We start from the raw sequence: 20,388 nt of genomic DNA, 5'->3' as shown, positions 1-20,388 counted from the left end.
CCCGACATAATTCATATTTATTTTAATTATCTCAAAGAAACTAATAATTTTACCTTTAAGAAACTTAATTTTATAATTTTTCTCACACTTAACATATTAGTCCTTTAAACTGTGAAAAAAGGAGTATATTGTTTATAAAATTGCAGCGGAAAAGATGTCCTTAAATGCTCCTAAAATGCCCCAGAATGCAGGAAAAGAAGCGCTGAATTTCAAAATTTTCCCGGGGTGCATGCCCCCGAACCCCCCTAGCTGGGCCGCGATTTTTCTATGTCCGCCTGTTCAACAAAGACTTATTGACAACCCTGTTCTTTTATACCGCTAACATCCAAACACAAAAAAACACCATCAAATTATTTATACTCTAGTGTATAAAGACATGTTTTCATAGCTGGAACGATTGATACGTGTTAGCTAGACCTTCCTGGTCTTAGTGAGGGGGCCGCTCGGATCCCCTCTGAGAAAATTGGCTGGATCCGCGCATGGCTGTTGAATAGTCGAACGTTGCTGTCCTCCGACAGCACGTGTTACGTAGGTCTTTGCTCCATACAAAATCTCCAACTTTTCCACCCCAATCACCCACTTTTTAAATGCTAATCTCCCGCTTTGTGATTTAAAAAGGTTCACGATTTTGATACTTGCCGTCTCCATGACATGCCTGTGCTAGGGAGCTAGAAGAAAAGGCGGTAGGTCAAACGGATTAAAAACATTGTAGTCAGCAGGGCGTGTAGGGCCGTCCCACACCCTCAAACTTTGAGAGTGGTGGCAGCACAAGCTTCGCCCCAACTTCCCCCCACCCCCAGCCTCCTACCCCCCATCCCCGCCGACTTTTGATAAAAAAATGATTTTTGTCAGATATAACAGTAGATAAAAGCTTATTTTAGATAGCATTACATTTACTGATAATGATTTGATGTGGTGTTTATTGTCTTTTAGGGGAAGAACTCTTTTTGGTTGTCAACAATGGTAAGGAGGAAAATATTGAAAGGTTTAGCTGCCAGCTACTATTTGTCCCCAAACTTTGAGATCCCTCCCAATGAGTTATGTTAGTATTGCGTACTTAAAAGTTTTCCTTTGTTCTAGTATTTAAGAAATTAGTGAATAATGCTTTTTTTTTATTTGTCCATGTATGTGCACTTTTTACCGAAATAAATCTATCTATCTATCTATTCTGAATTTTCACATGTCCGTGATACCGTTATGACTCGTGCACGGTTAACTGTTACACGTGCAGTAATTGTGTCGGTGCGACGTTAAACCCAACTAAATAAATAACTAAGTATTTACTTAAGGCTTTTTGTTTTGTTTTTTCTGAAATTGGGCCCAGCTCTATCTTTAACTTTTGTACGGATGGTTAGGCCAAAACAGTCCGCATCGAAAATGTTAATGTTTTACATCCGTATACATATTTCTGTAAGATCGTTCAATTTTCATATTGTTGCCCTCGTTTGAGTGAGTGATTAAATAAAACTTTAGAAGTATAATAAAATGTGAGTATGAGTCATGGTGTCTTGTTAGGCTATAATATTCATTGCTTAATAGCTAAAACTGTTTAAAAACAAAGTTAGCGAATTCTTAAATTCCACAAAATAGACTGAAAACATAAAGTGTACAAACTGTACAGTTTCTTGTCAATTCAAATAGGTTTATGTATGGAATCCCGGTGCGACATGCTTTTTGCGTTTTGCTAAAAAATTGCGTTTTGCGCTTTGCCTATTGCATCGGGATTCCATACTATGCAGTAACCTACATGTTGGAAAATTTTTACACCCAAAACGCAAAAAGCAACACGCAAAAAGCAAAAACCATGAAGCAAAACACAATACACAAACAGCAAAAAGCAAGAATCAAGACGCAAAAATACCAAAAATCAAACCGCTAAAAGAATAAAACATTGTATAGGGATTTCATAAAATGCAGCCGATTTCACTGCTATAGAAATTCAAATACTACCAATTTTATATATTTAAAGATGCTTTACGTTGACGTCTTTATTGTTATGGGCATATATTTAAAAAAAAAAGCAAAATAGCAAAGACAAATAGCAAAAGGTAACAGGCAAAAAAAAATAAATGCAAAAAGCAAAACGAACGCAGAGAGAGCAAATAGCAAACAGCCAAAAAAAAAAATACATTGTGACTAGTACAGTTACGTACTCCAATCTATTTGATTTTAAAATAGCAAAAAGTTAAATAGCAAAAGGCAACCAGCAAATAGCAAGAAGCAAAAGGCAAAACGCAGGAAGCAAATAGCAAAAAGCACGTCGCACCGGGATTCCATAGTTTATGTGTCAAGAGTACAACTTCCCGTTTAAACAAAATAACTTTATCAATATATAAATATGCACTTCTCCCGCCGTTTGCGTATTGAATTACATGACTTTGCAACGGCATTGTAAAATACCACGGTTTGTACATCCTGTTATTTGTTCACTAAAATGATAAAGATTAGAATTAAAGATTAAGTTGGATAAATTAGGGGACGCGTCGATATGCATGGTGGCTTGGTAGCGTCACATTGTCCTTGTAACGTACAGCGGGTGTCTACAAAAGAAAACATAAATATGCCTTGTTTTCCTTTTGAAGGACTACTTTTAATCAAATTACGGGACAAATAGGAAAGCATATTGTGACTTGATGTTATACTTTTAAAAGGCGTAAAAAGTTATATTTCGGGTAGTGGCTTGTTCGCAATGTATCAGACCTCTTTTCCATCAGTTAATTTGTCGGAATGTTACCTACTTTGATTTGTTAAGATTGTAGGTTTTTCCTATTTCGTCTTGTCAAGCTACGTATTATCCCAAGTAAGAGTTGTTTTAGTCGCGTTGTCATTCTTTCTTGTTGTCATGGAATATGTTATTTCTTTTTGTTTTGTTATCTGATTGCTCCTCATTCGCTCTCTTTTAGTCGACCTGATCATTTTTCTTTTAATGTGATAATTTCCGTGTTTGAACAGGACTGTGTTTAAATTTCAAATTCTCCGTATTTCGAATTGTTGGATGTCGGACTTCTCTTTCGTGCATATATAACTTTCTTTTTAAGATTTATGTTCACATCCTTTGTCCTCTATTGCCGAATTGTCTTCTTTCTATCTTTGTCCGTCTCCTCGGGAGCATTACTATTGGGACCGCCTGAATATGATCACCGTACCTAGATTACGTTATGGCACATTTGAGCCACCTTACTCTACATGCATTGTGCATAACGCCTAAATTACCACAGGATTGTCCCCGTAATAAAGATATGACAACCTTGGATTTATCAGGCTGCAGTTGTTAGTGTAATGGTATTTAATTTTTCAGTTTGCCAATTTCTCTTAAATTTTAATGACACAGCAGTGTTTTTGGAAATACAGTTCGCGATTTCTTGCTTGGAAATTGTACAGAAAGGTTAGTGTATTTAAGATATTTATACATGAATATACTGGCGGAAGATATTCCCGCAAAACCCACGGCTTTAACCTTTTTACTGTTGTTATTTTTGTAATATGACAAGTTTGACAAGTTTATTTCATTTCTTCCAGAAGGTCAGAGACATTATAAAACATATATACAAATATGTAACTAGTTGTACGTGTGAAATGTTTTAATTTAACATTTTAAAAGTACTTACACGCATTTTTTTTTCAAACTTGTACATTAAAAGCTATAATGCCATTGTCTTTAATATTCTTTGATGAGATATTGTGTCTTCTCGAGTAAATTGTCAATTATTGTGGGTTTTTTTACTGTAGAAGTTATAACACGGTAACTTGAATTTCACATCTGGTGCACGTGCAAAATGAGATAAATACGGATGTGTCAATGGGTGTAATATGTCGATAAGGACAGCTGTGACAGTACACATTGTCATGATTGTGCATGAAATGTGATTTATTACGGATATTTTAAAATTAACATATAAAAATATAACATTAATAAATTTATTTACATTATCGTGTCGCCTGCAAGATTTTGTTATCAAACGGAAGTTCACCGACTGACGGTAAGTTTATTGATCACATATTTGGGGCTGTTTGGGTCACCATTTATATACACTGACGAGATAAAGAAACGCCTCATTCAAACTCGGTATACAATTTTTCGTTAACCGTGATTCAAAATTTGAAAAGAACAATTCCATTCGCAAATTAGATGCTTTACAAGAATTTATGGTCAATAAGAAATCATTTCATTGTCGCATTATGCTTAAATCTTGAATTTTAATAGCCCGGTCGGAGAAATTGCATTAGAAAAATCAGTAGCGCGTGTGGCCACCTCTGCTAGCAACCACAGCAGCAAGGCGACGCCTCATAGAGCCGCACCAGTTGCGTAACAGATACCGTGGGATTCTGGCCCACTCCTGGTGCAGCGCTGCTACCAGTTCCCGGACGTTTGCTGGCTGGGGTTGACGTTGGCGTAACCGCCGTCCGAGATAATCCACACGCGTGTTCAATCGGATTGCAGTCCGGTGAACACGCCGGCCAAGGTAAAACATTAATGTTTCTAGCCTGTAGAAAGTCCCTGGTGACGCGTGCAACGTGAGGTCGCGCGTTGTCGTGCTGATAGACTAATCCTTGACGTTGACGGAATAAAGGGACAACTACATGACGTAATATCTGGTCGATGTAACGCCTGGCTGTGAGATTACCTTGGCAAACGACGAGTTGGGACTTAAACCTATGGTTGATTGCTGCCCACACCATTACTCCACCTCCACCGTAACGATTTGCTCCAAAACGCAATTGTTTGCGTAGCGTTCATGGCGTCGTCTATAGACACGGATACGTCCGTCGGCGTTCCACAAGTTGAAACGCGACTCGTCACTGAACACTACGTTCTGCCAACGCTGGCCGCGATGGTTGCGGGCCCAAATAAGACGTTGTTGACGGTGGCGTAACGTTAGAATTAGACCGCGGTAGGGCCTACGACAGGTAATTCCGCGTTCTCTGAGTCGATTTCTCACTGTATGTCGACTAATTGGACGTCCACGGTTACCTACAACTATACGTGACGTAGATTGCGCCGTCACAAATCTGTCACGTAAATGACGTTGACGTATATAATTATCCTGTCGTATTGACGTTACACGCGGTCTACCTGAACGTGGTCTATCGATAGACGTTCCCGTGTCTCTAACACGTCGAATAAGACGCACAATTGTCGAACGAGAGACGTTAAAACGTCTAGCAACTTGTTCCTGCGTTCGCCCACATTCAAGCATAGCCAAAACCTGAGCCCTCTCTTCAGAATTCAGCCTCGGCATTACGAAAACTAATGTTTTTTTCAGAGAATAGCTGAAAATATGGTTGTGGGTCGTATTACACATGTACATGTGCAAAAATCGTTCAATCAAACCACATGGTTTACATGCACGGACTGCACGAGGAAATCATGACCAGGTACATGAAGTGAACAAATGGCTGAATGAAATCGCGCGAGTTTTTGTTCACTGTGTTTGTCGGTCAGAGTACATGTAGATTTACTACATTTCACAACAATTAAAAGCGTTAGTAAAAAAAATAACGCCAAATTTCAATGAGGCGTTTCTTTATCTCGTCAGTATATTTTTAAAAAGAGAATGTGAACTAACATGATAATACAAATCTGTCCACATAGCCAACACTGGCCAATATACAGTCAAGTCCACGAATTTTCGGATAAAACGAACAAAATCCGGATTCCCCGGCCGAATCCTATCAACTATTTGTCATGTACTTTCATTATCTAGTCTAGGATTTCGATGTTTTTCAAACAATGGACAGTCCAAAAATTTAAAGATTTTCAGTCTGTAAATTTGCAGACTGGGTGCATCTTCACCTGTTCACTCGACCAAGCCACCAAACTGGTAAATAACATTATAGGTTATTAGCTTTGTTTCAGGAAATATGCACGAGTTCCTCAGCGGAACTATTGCGCGACTTTATGGCCGATTTTCAAAAAAAGGTATCATGTAAGTTATTTATCGTAAAAACAAAGGGAAATTAATCCGAAAAAAACCTGTTTAAGATAAGTCCACACAAAACTCTTTACAAGGTAGAGATAGGTCAAAATACACCTAAAAATCGGATGTAACATGCATGTTGTACCACAAAAAATAACTGGTCTTGATTTTTCCCTACGGCCTGTAATAAATAAGTTACAATATAAGCTATTTATAGTAATAACAAAGGGACATAATTCTAAAAACAAGGATGCCTCATGGTGGTGAACAATTGTGCCAAGTTACATCAAAATCCCTCCATGCATGAAAAAGAAATGCTCCGGACAATGTCATTCTTGTATCTGACCTTTGGCCTCTATGTGTGACCTTGACCTTAGACATAGGGACAAGGTTCTTGCGCATGACACTCCGTCTCATGGTAGTGAACATTTTTGCCAAGTAATATTAAAATCCCTTTAAGGATTGTTGAGTTACAGACTGGACAGGAAAAAAAGCCCTTTTGGCATTTCACTTCAAACTGTGACTTGACCTTGCAGCTAAGGGCCCGGATTTTGCGCATGGCACATTGTCTCATCCAGGGGAATACTTGTGCCAAGTAATATTAAAATCCTGTTTTGCATGACAAAGTTATACACCGGACAGGAAAAAAAGTCCCGTTGACCTTTGATCTCCAAGTGTGACCTTGACCTTTAAGCTAGGATTCTGGATGTTGCGCAGGACACATCGTCTCATCATGGGAAACATTTATGTCAAGTAATATTAAAATCCCTTGATGGGTGACAGAGTTCTGGACCGGACAGGAAAAAACCCTATTGACCTTTGACCTCGAATTGTGACCTTGACCTTTGAGCTAGGGGTCCGGGTTTTGTGCATGACACGTCGTCTCATTATGGAGAACATTTGTGCCAAGTGATATTAAATCCCTTCATGGATGACAGAGTTATAGACCGGACATGAATTGCGGACGGACGGACGGACGGACGGACGGAATGACGGACGGAAAAGCGCATTCCTATAGTCCCCGAAAATGGTTTTCAACCAGTAGGTAACTAATTACCGTCTATCGATTCCCTATGGAAGTCACGCGAAGAAATGTTACCATGTTACCTGACGACTTTAAAATGTCGATGACATGATACAGGAGGGGACTATAGGTTTACACCCCCGTCCGTCCATCCGTCCGTGTGCCTGTCTGTTTAAAAAAAAAATGTTCCTCTAATTTCTTAAAAACTATTGCACCCACAAGTACCCTGCGGCTGGACATACACTCAACAAATTTCCTTATCGGTCAGTTCATATAGATTACTATCTTGTTAATACAAGATTGTAAAGATTTGTACATGTGCCCCAACATGCACGTGTTCGTTTACACGTTTGGCATTACTGACGAAAGTCCTACTAGAAAAACACATATCATGCTGAAATTCACGCAACAGCAACGCGAACAAGCTGTCGGAATGTTGCTAGCCGGGACACATTTACGACACGTGGGTAAATTTGTTTTGCAATTTCAAAATAATTTTGATATACAAACAAAATGTAATTTGTTTGTAAATTTTACTTTGATGGTTAACCTTATTTCCGTTTACAAAAGCCTCAAAGAACTCCATTTGATGATAGAAAATGTACAATATGTAAGTCTTTAGAAGACGAATATAATTTTATCATAGAATGCTCACTTTATTCAGATTTAAGGAAACAATACATTAAGAAATATTTCTGGCATTTGCCAAATTATGTTAAATTTACTGAGTTGATGAATTCTACAAATGAATATGAAGTAAGAAAACTATCAACATACATTTTTAAGGCGTTTGAAAGAAGAAAGGTGTTCTCTAATATTTAATTTCAATAATATCGGAGAAGATTAATTGTATGAATTGCCAGGTTTTAATGTTATAAAATTAACGAATAACATGAGACGTCTAATCACAAATACGTTGATTCATATGTAAATTTGTCTCTCCCACAAATGTTAGATTTGTGTTGTATTTTATATATTGTATAATGTGTTGTATTTTATATGTTGTATAATGTGTTGTATTTTATATATTGTATAATGTGACTCGCTGTATTACCTATGTTCTCTATATTTAACGAATAATCAAGGCCATCGCGTTGTTTATCGTCTAATTCACCACGGTTCAGAGTTCAGATGCGTAGGAATTGAACCACGAGGGCGTTAGCCCGAGTGGTTAAATACTGAAGCATCTGAACGATGATTCGTGGTAAATAAGACGATAAATCACAAAAAGGCCTTGATTGTTTTCATTCTGACATGCACGTCGATATATTGCAATAAATATTATGCTGGAATTCATTTACGCGAGGAGTAATGTATCGGACGTCAGGCGGCTACATGACATCAAAATTGACGTCATAATGCTCTCTTACCGGTCCGTGCGTCAACCATTGTTTATCGCAGGATATATTGCGTTTGATTTTTTTCTTTGTTTAACTGGAAACCAATTCGAGCCATGTTAGAATGATGCTTTGTTCATGGGCCATAAATGGTTTATTACAAATAAAGAATATCATATATACTATCTAAATATAATAAAATAACAATAAAACTTTGTACATACTAATAAAATGTTTCAGCTTTACGTCACTTTAAAGATAAAAGTAGTAAAGTAATTGTTTGTGCGAAAACAGTATAACCTCATTTGACCTTTTGACCCTTGGTCAGGACTGGTCAATGCCGGCCAATTTAAAATCCACAGGTTTTAAACAGACTAAAAAGTTTTAAACATATATAATATAAGATGAGTTTACAGAATAAAATATATTGTTTGAAAGAAAGAAGATTTACTGATAATATAAATCCTCATTATGTTACAACAAAAAACGGGAGAAAAATGATAAGGGCTACTTGTTCATCTTGTGGAAAAATAAAATCAAAGTTTGTTAAAAGTACAGGGGGTAATTTAGATATTCACAAAGCAATGTTACCTTTATTACCTAAGAAAGGTTTAACACTTCCAGGATATAATTATTGTGGGCCAGGAAATCCCCTAGATAATGGACCCCCTGTCAACGAACTGGATGCAGTATGTATGGACCATGATTTTTGCTATGACAGTGATGTAAAAAAGGGTACATGTGATAAGCAAATGCTTTCCAATTTAAATAAAACTAAATCAAAAACATTTGGAGAAAAGATTGCAAAACATTTAGTTGTAAAACCAGCTATCAAAACGAAATACAAACTTGGGTTGGGACAAAAATCAAAAAACGGGAAAAGGGGGTAGAGTATACCCCCGAAATAAATTGGAGTGATGAATTAGCAGAAGAATTACACAAACCAATTAAAAGAAAATTTAGGAAACGAAGAGTGATAGTTAATGATATTGATGATACTTGGTCAGCTGATTTAGTTGACATGCAAGCTTTTTCAAAATATAATAAAGGAGTAAAATACTTGTTAACCGTTATTGATATATTTAGTAAATATGCTTGGGTTATTCCATTAAAGAATAAAACTGGAGAATCTGTTACTGAAGCATTTGAAAAAATAATTTTAGAAGGACGATTACCAGTAAATTTATGGGTAGATGAAGGAAAAGAATTTTATAATAAAAAGTTTGAATCATTTTTGAATAAAAATAAGATTAATATGTATCATACTTTTAATGAAGGCAAAGCTGTAGTAATTAAAAGATTTAATAGAGTTTAAAAAGAAAAATGTGGAAATTTTACAGCAAATAATACTTTATTTATTTAAATAATTTGCAGGTAGGGTTGAAAATAAACAAAAAAAACTTCAGTATAAAATGCGAAACCGAAGTAGTAAAAATTTAAAATAAAGGTACTGTTTACTTTTTTTAAGGGTGTTTTAAAGATCCAAAAGTAAACAAATTTAAAATTGGGTGTCATTTCGTTAAGTAAATTTTAAAAGACTTTTGAAAAAGGAATACACCAAATTGGACAGGGGAAAATTTTTTTTAAAATTATAAAATAAAAATACAAACCCCAAAAAATACACTTTTAAAAAGATTTAAAGATAAAATAATTCAAGGTTATTTTATGAACAAAAACTTTTCCTACTAACAAAAATTTTTTTAGAATAAAAAAAAGTTTTGACAGACTAAAAGAAAAAAAAAGCTTTAGTAAAAGGGAAAGGTTACAAAAAAAATTTAAATAGGGGGTTTCCCGTTTGCTCTTGAAAAAATTTTAAATTTTAAAAAATAAAATTTAATTATAAAAGGGTAAAAAAAATCTTATTTTAATAATAAGGGAAATAGAAACAATAGATCATTTAATTTTCATTTAAACTAAAACTGCTGTTTACAGAAAAGTTAAAAAATTTTGTGGGAAAGGTAAGTACGGTTTATATTACAGCAGGTTCTTTGGTTGCTCAGCTGCTTGCACTTTTTCCAGTTTTCCGTATTTGTCGTTGTTTGTGCTGTTCCATCGTAATTCCCCATTTTTACTGATAAAACTTGACGAAAAAATTAAAAAACCATCATCACAAAAAAAAACAATTAAAAAAAAAGCACGGATTGGAAAAAGTAATAAAAAAGCCCCAAATAAAGTTTTCAGGATTTTTACAATACTTTGAAGAGAAAAAAAAAATTATTCAACCCCTCTGAAATGCACTAAAGGGAAATTTAAATTTAAGGATATAAAAGAAAAAAAGAAGAAGAGTGTATTAACTTTAATTAAAGATTTTTTCTAAAAGTTTTTTATAAAAATGAAAAAAAATTATAGGGTTAAAGGTAATTTTGCATCAGAAAAAGTCTTTTTTTGTATTTTTAAAAAATAAAAAATCCAAATTTTAATAAAATTCCAAAACCCCAATTCACGAATGGCAAATTTTTATGGATCCCGTGAAACCGAAGGTTTTCCAGCCGAATTTATAATTCATAAACCCCTTTTTGAATTGCTGCTCAAAAACCCTTCCCAAAAATTTTATTTCCTTTTCAGCTAACACTTTAAACAGTCATATAAAAAGTTTTTCTGCAAACAGTTTGATGGGTTTTGTCCTTGAACGTTGTTTTTTAACAAAAAAGAAACGTTTTTACAAAACAAAATCACACAACGGTTTTTAATGCCCCGGGTGGGCAGTATACAATCTTTTTAAAACTAAACTATTATAAAAACCATACGGAAAAAATCCAATTGAGGATTTGTTTTTTTTAAAACGACCAAAAATATTTTTTAAAAAAGTTTCAAAAAAAAAACAGAACGGAAAAAAACAAAGTTGGTTTAGATTTTTTAGAAAAATACACAAATTACCGAAAATGGTTAACAAAGTTTAAAAAGGTTTAAAAATTTTAACAATTGAAAACATTAAAAAAAAATGTTTTAAAAATCTTATTAAAAAAGAATAGATAATAAAAACAAATTTTAAATAAATTAAAATTTTCAAGGGCTTTTTTAAAAGATTTTTTTCTAAAAGTATATTATTAAGTGGTTAATGAAAGGAGATAGAATGATTATGCCAAAATTATCTAGACTTTAGGAGAAAAAATGTTTCCGACAAAAATTCATAAAGAAAGTTCTTAAAAGAAAAAAATTTTAAATTAAAATCAAAATTTGCCCAAATAGTTAGCGATGAATAAAAAACCACGTATTATAAATTACAAAATGTTATGTTCCTTCTTTAAAAAAAAATTTTTATTTGAATGGGAGTGGTTGTCTTTTAAACTGAAGAAAAAAATGCTAAAAGATTATGTGATTGTCCAGACCAAAAAATATTCGAAAAAATCCTAAAAAAGTATTGTAACCACTGTATACTAAAGGAAAAAAACATAAAAAAGAATTATGCAGCGCCCAAAAGACCTTGGTTTTAAATTCTGGGTTAATAAAAATGTCTCCCAAAGGAGAAAACCCGAGTAAAATGGGGAATATCAAAAGTTAATGGAAAAAATATAAATTTTAAATTTTTTTTATTTTTTTAAAATTTTTAAAATTTTTTATTTTATTATTTTTTTAAATTTTTTTTAATTTAATTTTTTAATTTTTTGAACGAAATTTTCTAAAAAATATTGATAAGAGGATCTACCTATTTTAAGAAAGAAAAAAATTTAAAGACAAGATCCAAAAAATTATTATATTTTAATTAAAAAAACGACTCACATAAAATATTTAATCTAAATTTAAAAAATTTTAAAAAGGTTAAAAAAAAACGTTTTTTTAAAAAAAAATTTTGCAAAAAATGGATAAAATGATAAAAATATATAAATCAGCTTTTTTTCAATCAAAGGTTTTTAGAAATTATTAACACAAACGAAATAAAAGCTTTAATCAAGTTTTTGATAAATAATAAATAGAATTGGAAATTTGGATTTCTGAAGGAAGTGGTGGAGAATAGTCAGTTGATGCTCATTATATAATAGATATAAGTATAGTCCATTGGCTGCTTAAAGTTTTTAGAATTCCCAAAATAAACTACAAATTAATGAAAGGATTAATAAATAAAGAACGAGAATAAAATTTTTTAGGGGTGTCATTTAGCTTATAAATTTCCTTTTAAAGAAAACCCTCAAAAATTTTCGAAATATAAAAAACATAAAAAACGATCTTGATTATACTAAATTAAAAATTTTGTTACTTTTAAAACAAATCCCAAAAATAAAAATTTTTAAAATAAAAATATCATTTAAATTTTTGGATATGAAGAACCTAGGGGAAATTTTATCCATTGACATATAAAAATCATTCGAAAAACAATGTGACATGTTGCTAATTACAATGATAAAATAACGTGATGACGTAATGGGTTAAAACCAGTATTCAACTTTGTTTGGAAAAAAGACTTTAAAGATTAATGAAAAAACCAAAAAACAAACAAGAAACATTTTTGTGACTTCCCCTGAAAATTTTCTCAAGAAAAAAATTTTTAAAATGAAAATTTCCCAAATTGTTTAGCTTTTAAGGGTACCCAAAGGGTGTAAAAATCCCAAAAGAGGGAAGTAAAGTAAAATTTAAAAATTATCTAAAGGTTTAGCGTCCCTTTTTTAAATTTTTATGCTGTTTTGAATCAATAACTAAAAAATTTTTTAATGTTTTTCCATAAACTGAATCTTCATTTATAAACCCATATAAAAAATCAAATAATTGTTTTTCGGCATAATTTGTTTGTTGTTATGACGTAAAATATTAAAAAAAACCAATTTATAGAGGTCCAATGCAGTTTAAATTTTTAAAAAAAAATTTTGGGAAGAGGAATATGTAAAGAAATATTTAAAGAACTTTTTAACAAAGTTTTGAGAATTCAAAAAAAAGTGAAAGTAAATTTAAAAAAACAAAAGTTTTGTCATATTGTGAAAAAAAAATTAAGGGGAAGTGTCAGTCGTGTTTTCATTGTCTTTAAAACAAAAAATTCGGGGAAAGTGCCACTCAAATGTAATTTTAATTTTGACAAAACCAAAAAATTCCGTTTTTTTTCAAAATTTTAAGAGGTTTGACGGTCATTTTATTATGCAAAAAATAGGAAATTCAAAAAAGAATTAAGTTTTCCTAACAATTGGAAAGATATATGGCATTTAGTTTCTGATTTGGGCATTGATTTCTTCCAGTTTGTCTAAATCATTGGGATAATTAGTAAAAAATTTCCAAATTTAAATATTTTTCTCAAGAATTTTGTGGGGGGAAAATTTTTAAATTTTTAAGAAAAAAGGTTTTTTCCATATGATTACTGGTTCATTTAAAAAATTAAAAGAAACAAATTCCTTCAAAAGAAGAGTTTTATTCATTTTAAATGAAAAACTATATCTGAAAGAAATGAACATGTAAAAATTTTTGAAAAAATTTAAAAATTTAAAACAAGGGAGAATTAATTGATCAAATTTTTAAAAATACGTATTATTTTTTAGCTGATTTTTCGAAAATTTAGAAAACTATGTTTGGATAAAAAATTGACCTTTTGTCATTTTTTTTAGTATTTCGGGTTTAGTTTGGATGCAATGTTAAAATGACGGAATTAAGTTAGTTTAATAACTGTATGTATGTATCTTTTTATTAAAAGGGACTGGAGGGGAATAATTTATATTTCAACAGATACAGTAAAGCAAAAAAAAATTAGAAAGATTAAAATTCAAAAGAGAAAGAAAATTTTACATTTTGTACCCGACCCAAATAACCTTTCGGTTTTTGGGTTGTGTCAACCTTTCCCCTTTGGGAAATTTTTAAATTTATATCCAAAAAAAAAAATTTAAAAATTTTTGCAAAAGGTAAAACTAACTTTTATTTGAATGTGACTTGAATACCCAAAAGAATTCAAAAACCCCACAATGTTATTTTTAGCCCGAAAAAAAAAATTTTTCCAGTTCAATGTTTTGTTATAGTAAAAAAATTAAAACAGAATTTGAAAAGGAAAAAAAATAAAAAAAAAAAAAATTTTTCCCAAAACTTTAAGAAAAACAAAATTATTTTGTTCTTTTTAAAAATCTTGAACTATAAACAATTAGGTTTAAAAAGTAACAAAATACATAAATATTAACTTTTGACGAAAGCCCTTGGGTTAAAAAAAAATATATTGATTTTAATATCAAAAAAGATCTAAAGCAAAAAATCATTGAAAAGGACTTTTTAAGTTTGAAAAATTCTGTATTGGGTTAAGACGATGGAGAATTTCCCAAAGAGGGTTAATTTTAAATTAATCATGAGAAAATATTTATTAAAATACTACCAACCTTTCATTTTTATTTTCACGATGTTTAAATCTAACCTTTTTTTGGTTTTCAAAATAAAAAAGTTTGTTATTAAACGCCTTTGTTATGTGGAATTTGCATTTAGATTTAAAAAAATTTTTTAAAGTAGTTTTTCTTATAATTAATTTAAAGAAAAGTACGAGGGTTTTGTAAATTACTTTTCCCCTGCACTTTATTCATTTGTTTGAAATAAAACCCAAAGATGCATATGGGATTTTTTAAGGACAAAGTTTTATTTGATATGTGATTACGTAGAAATTTAAAAATTTTTTTTTTGTAATATAAAAAAGAAATTGGAATATTTAAAGTGAAGCTGCCGGCTTTCCCCTTGTTGAATTTGTCGGATTAAGAAGAAAATTTTTTCTATTTTTTTAGAAAATGAATTTAAACTTTAAAAAAAATGAAAAGGAATTAAAAAACTTTTTTTTTAAGAAAACAATAGTTCAAAAAAATTCCCAAAATATTTTGTTTAATTAAACCCCAAAAGTAACACACCTTTAAATTTTTTCGTTCTGAAAAACCAATCTTTCCATTATTTTTATAAATAAAACTCTTTTTCATGTTATGACAAAAAAAGATTTTTCTTGAATGTATTGATACATTAGCTTAACTTAAAATTATAAAACCAAAAATTTGTTAACGAATTTTTTTTAACGTTAAAGAATTTATAAATACATCTTTTTTTTAAATTTATTGCATAATTAAAAAAAATAGATTCATTTTTTCTGTTTTTTTTTACATCGAATTTTTAAAGAATTACTTTTTCTTTTTTTTTTAAATTGAAAATTTAGTTTTCCCCTTTAAAATTTTTTATTGCATCAAAAAGAATAATTAAAATGAAATTTAAAAATTAATTCTTCTTTTTTCCCTTTTTGAACCAAAACCCCGGCTAGCATTTACAGTTTGCCTTGAAATAATCACCTCGGTATTTTGGGGTAAAACTTTTTTAAAAAAAATGGAGGTTTTCTTAAAATTTGCCTTTCTATTTGTTTTTCTTTTTATTTACTTTTTCATTTATATTATTGAATTTTCCCTTTATATTAATTATTCCGTTAAAAAAAATGTCCTTTTTTTTAAAAAAATTTATAATAGTTTGTTTATTTACTTTTTATTTTTAATTTTTAGTATTTTATCAATAAATATAAGGGGGTATTTACTTGTCATTTTAATGAAAAAAAAACAATAAAACCCGAAAAGCATACTTTTTTGTCTTGATATTGAACTTTTGTATTTTACATTTGGTATATACTAAATTTACTTCTTTTTGGTGGGGGGTAAAAGGATCGAAATACAAAGTATTAAAGTAAAAACCCCAAAGTTTTCCCAGGCCCAAACAGAGCGTCCAAATTTTATAATTCCACATTCAACCTTTTTTTTAAATTTTAATAATTTTCTACTAAATACACCCAAAAGTTTTTTTTTTTTAAATTGGTTTCCCCATTGTTCAATTCAATTTAGAATTGGTTTGTTTATAAATTTTTTTTTTTTTATATAGGAATTCTCTGAAAGGTTCCGTTTAAATCAATCTGTATCCCCGGGCCATGCCCTTTTTCCACAAACAAGATGTAATCAAAGGTACCCTGACTACACCAAACATACTAAAAACCCACCGTTTTGTTTTTGTTTTGTGTTAATTTAATCCCCCCAGTTTCCTACTATTTGTTTTTTTGATTGGTGTAAGATATGGTGATATAATTTCTCTTATCATTACTACTGAAATCAACCTTTCCCAAGAACTACTAACACCATACGGGCCACCCCAGACAAAGACCAAGCCTAAGGGGCTAATATTTTTGGAGCTATTTTTGCTCCCATTGGAAGAAATTGTTTTTTTCCTAAAAAACCAGCCAAAGCCCCAAAAAACCCACCATTTTGACTTGACTGGACATTTGTTTTTTTTGAATTTTTAATTTCTAATCCCCTTTTTATTTGCAACAGCTTTTTTAATTTGATTTAATTTGTGTTTTTTTTAAAAATAAAGGGGGGTTTCCCTTAATTGTTCATGTTTTAATCTAAAAAATAGTGAATTTATTATTTTAAGCTTGTGCTAAAATTTTTTTTTGTCCATCTGTAGGTTAATTTTATTTCAATAATTTGATGTGTGGTTTTTACAACCCCAGGTTTTTAATACTCAAAATTTAATTTTTTTTTATTTATTTAAACAAAAAAAAGTTTTATTTCCCAAAAGTATTTATTTCAACTGTTTCTTCATACAAAACAAATTTCAAAACCGAATTTGGTTGTGGGGAATATTAATTTAGTTTAATGTTATATGCTTAGGTCTTTTGTAGTTATTCCTTTTTATATTCCAAGTTAAAAGAATAAAACCCCCCCCCAAATTTTAAAATTTATCGATTTAAGAGACTTCAGTAGTCTTATTATTTTGTTTATAAAAATAATTAATTTTCTCATCATATATTCTTGATATACTTGTGTTTCTGTTTCGGATAAAAAAAAACCCCTTCCCAAATTCAAAACGAAAAAACTCAAAAAGCAAAAAATCATTTCTGCATTAATTGAAATGTACTAATAAATGGGGTTATGTTCTTTTGAATTTCTTTTTTTCAGGGCGTTGTAAAAAAAAAAAATACATGTTGTGGTTTGTTTTCAACCCGCCGTTATTTAAAAGTTTTTATTTTGTTGTGTATCAGTTGATTGCGTCATCATTTCCCCAAGGTTGACCCTCTTTCTTTTTTAAAACTTTCAGTAGTAATTAGATCAAACCCCAAAATTTATTGAAAATTAAACGCGGAAACCTAAATAATTTTGTTTCTTTTTCCCCACCTGGATCAGCAGTATTAGCTCTAAATTAATTCCCTCCATCTTCACTGTAGTGTTATTTGAAATTTGACTTGGGGGAAAATATTTGTTTCTAAACCTGAAAAAACTGTTATTAATTAAAGCAATTGATCTCCCCACCATAATTTTTTACCATTAGCAACTTATTTACTTTTTAAAAATTTTCTTAAAAAAAGCATTAAACCCCCTCAAAATAGGGAATTCTGTATTTAATGTAAAAGTGATAAACCGTTTTTTTTTTTTGTTTTTTCTTTTTCCCAGGACGATTTAAAGCTGTATCTAATTTAATAGGGTTTAAATTTACATCTTTCACATATTGTTTTGTTCTAAAAATGTAATATTTTAAAATTATTTTTTTTTTATAATTTTAATTTTTAATACGTTTTTTGTTGGGCTGGGTTCCAGATCCCGACAATTTTCTTTTATTCTCTATGAATATCCTCCTCCTCCTTACTATTTTTTTCTTTATTTTTTTCTTGAATTCCTTTGGGAATTTAAATTACCAATTTCTGGGGCAGGGTTTTTTTTTAAGTTTTTCAACAAATTTTTGCTGCAGCTAAATTTCCAAATTCTGTTTCCAACCTTTTTTTTTCCCTTTTAAATGCTGCTTTTCCTGCTGTTTCCAAAGCTTTTTTTTCCACTGTGTAATTTAAGATGCAATCGCTTGAAACAATTTTCGTTAAGTGTCAAGATACCTGTTCCTGTAGATTTTTTTTCCCGTGTGACATCAAATAAAAAATATTCCTTTTTTTTGCAAAACTTTCTTGTACATTAATAAAAATAAAATTTAAAAATTTTAATTAATTTTTTAAAATTTAATTTTTTTAAAATTTTGGTAAAAATTGTTTCAACTCATTTTAAAAATTTAAATTTTTCTCCCAAAAACATCGTAAATATTTTAATTGAAATTTTTAATATATTTATTAATTCAGAATATCCAACTCTTTGTGGTTCTTTTGTAAATGGTAAAATCTTGTTAAATCGCAGTACTTAAAGATAGATAATACACTGAAATTACCTCAAAAAGTGAAATTTTTAAAAAGATCAAATGATGTAAATTGTATCCACAGAGTTAGTTTATTTGGTGTTTTAGTTCCCCATTCAGTTTGTCTAATTTTTTTCAAAACCAAGCAATGTATGAAAATTTGATGTTTCCAAATCCAAATTTAAAATTACCTGTATTGAAATCAAATCTTAAAAATATTAAATCAAATTCCAAATTTTGGGGCAATTTTTTGATTTTTCAAATTTTTAAAACGCCCTTACTTTTTTAAAGTTTCCCTAATATAATTATTTAATATCTGGTAACGTAAAAACCTTTGTAAATAATTCTTTCCAAACCTACCATTTATAACGAATTTTTTTATTGTCATATTCATCACTAAAATTATGCCCAAAAGGGAGGCTATGTTAATTATCCAAAACCCAAAAACATAAGTTTTATTTTTAACTAAAAATTTAAAAAACGACTAAATCTGATTGTAAAATTCGGTTTATTTTTTTTTTCTTTAATGTTTCAGAAATTAAAAATATTTTTTTTTCCATTTTATATTCAAGAAAAAAATTTTTATATAATTTTGTTGTTCTGGTAACAATTTTTTTATTTTTAATAGTTCATCCAATTATTCTAAAACCTTCATTTTTATTTTTTCTTATTATTTCCAGCATCAATTTAACCCCAAATTAAACTCCAGTATTAACCCAAATTTTTTTGGATTACATGGACATACGTCATACCTTGTCCCTAATTTCTTTTTTAAATTTTTATAGATCTTTTATTTTAGGTATCCTGATTTTCTGTTAATTTTTTGAATTTTTTTTTTGAATGAATTGAAAGTTTTTTTTTGTTATATCTTTTATTAATCAATCAAATTTAAACATCATTACTTTGTGTTAATTATTCTTTTCCGTTTTCTTCCTTGCTTATTTGTTTTGACCATAAAGTTTTTTTAAATTAATAAATTAAAAAACCATATTGTCCATTTTGGTAAAATTTATTTGGGTTTTATTCTTATTCCCTTTTCCCAAAAACCTCTAGTCTTAATATTTTGATAAGGTTTACCATCTTTTAGTTTTTTTGTTTGATTTTAACTCCCAAACTACTCACCTGCAGCCATAGTTCTGCATCTGTAATTCAATTTTTTTATTGGATTTTTTTTTACTGTATTCATTTATTCACGAGTAATTTCTTTAATTTTTCGGTTAACCCCTTTTTTTTTTTTTATCCAAAATCTTTTTCTTTGTTTATTACTAACTCTGATAATCAGGTAAATTCCATCTGGTTTTTTCACTTTATCAATATTTACACTAAATTTGCCTCAAATTTTCTAATTCTTCAGGGAAATTCTCTATGTTTCAAACTCATCATCTTCATATCCAAACCCTATGATCTTTCGGCGTAATAATCGTATTGGGTTTTTGGATAGTGTGGTAAACCTATATGTTGTATGCTTTTATTTCATCACCTGTAATGTAATTGTTTTTTTATTTCCCGGTAATGCTTTTAATTGACTTTTAATTGTTCTTTTTGTTTTCTATTTTTTCAGTAATTGGGTTTTAAATTTCAGGATCATATCCCGTTTTTTACTTTCTTTTTTTTTCTATTTTTTTCTTTTAAGGCTCTCATCTTTTGCCCGACTAAATTTTTTTTTTATTCTTATTTCATTAAGTTTTTTATTGCATTTTATAAAAATATAAGATAATGTAAAAAAATGTAAAAAAATGTAAAAATATTGAAAATAATGTAAAATAAAGTAATATTTTTTAATGGAAAATTCCAAATTATGATAAAAAAATGATAAAACCAATAACTTTAAACATTTTTTTTTTTATGCCAGATTATGTTTTTGAAGTTAATTGTGGTGTCTGGGCTGGAAAAAAAAAAAAAACATTAATCATATACTTCGAAAACTCTAAATTTTTTAGGGTAAATTATACTTTAAAAGCTAAAAACCCAGAAACAATTAAAATCAGGATTTAATTAAAAATTTAAACCAAATTGCAAAAAAAAATTA

General features: G+C 30.0%; 1 protein-coding gene across 2 annotated transcripts in view; it reads left to right on the top strand.

Annotated features, from left to right (window-relative positions):
- The first annotated feature begins 3,212 nt into the window (after positions 1-3,212).
- The window catches only part of LOC123544984 (uncharacterized), a 75,805-nt gene continuing 58,629 nt past the window's right edge, over positions 3,213-20,388 (top strand). The window contains exon 1 of one of the 2 annotated variants that reach the window (XM_053539749.1): positions 3,213-3,385. The gene's annotated coding sequence lies outside the window, so the exon portion shown is untranslated. Of the gene's footprint in view, positions 3,386-3,695; positions 3,981-20,388 lie in introns of those variants that run through there. The other variant, XM_053539755.1, reaches the window with a different exon arrangement.

Source organism: Mercenaria mercenaria, chromosome 1 (assembly GCF_021730395.1).
Source record: "Mercenaria mercenaria strain notata chromosome 1, MADL_Memer_1, whole genome shotgun sequence".
In the NCBI taxonomy this organism is placed as follows: Eukaryota; Metazoa; Mollusca; class Bivalvia; order Venerida; family Veneridae; genus Mercenaria; species Mercenaria mercenaria.
The sequence above is the reverse complement of the archived record's forward strand: the minus strand, read 5'-3'. Positions and strand labels throughout refer to the sequence as shown.